We start from the raw sequence: 530 nt of genomic DNA, 5'->3' as shown, positions 1-530 counted from the left end.
AGCCCCACTGTGTATAAACACATAACCTGTCTGAGATCTAGCATTGTGTGGGTCAGATAAGTACCCAGCATCTGCATACCCAGCCAAGCTATCACCAGCCATGTTCTCTCCTGGCCGATCGGTATAGAGCAATCCGAGGTCGGTTGTTCCTTGCAGATATCTGAACAGATGTTTTATTCCGTTCCAGTGCCTAAGTGTTGGACATGAACTGAATCTAGACAGTAAACTCACGGCAAAACTGATGTCCGGTCTATTATGACTAGCCAAATACATTAAGGCTCCAATGGCACTTAGATAAGGCATTTCCGGCCCGAGCATATCCTCGTCCGATTGGATCCTTCTCAAGGTTTAAGGACCTCACGACCATAGGACTCGACAAGGAATGAGCCTTGTCCATATTAAACTGCTTGAGTATCTTTTCTGTATATGTCTTTTGATGCACAAGGATTCCATTATTCTCATACTCAAATTGCAGTCCCAAACAGAACTTAGTTTTTCCCAATTCTTTCATTTCGAATTCTTTCTTTAGA

Source organism: Brassica oleracea, unplaced genomic scaffold (genome assembly GCF_000695525.1).
Source record: "Brassica oleracea var. oleracea cultivar TO1000 unplaced genomic scaffold, BOL UnpScaffold00915, whole genome shotgun sequence".
NCBI classification, from domain to species: domain Eukaryota; kingdom Viridiplantae; phylum Streptophyta; class Magnoliopsida; order Brassicales; family Brassicaceae; genus Brassica; species Brassica oleracea.
The sequence above is the reverse complement of the archived record's forward strand: the minus strand, read 5'-3'. Positions refer to the sequence as shown.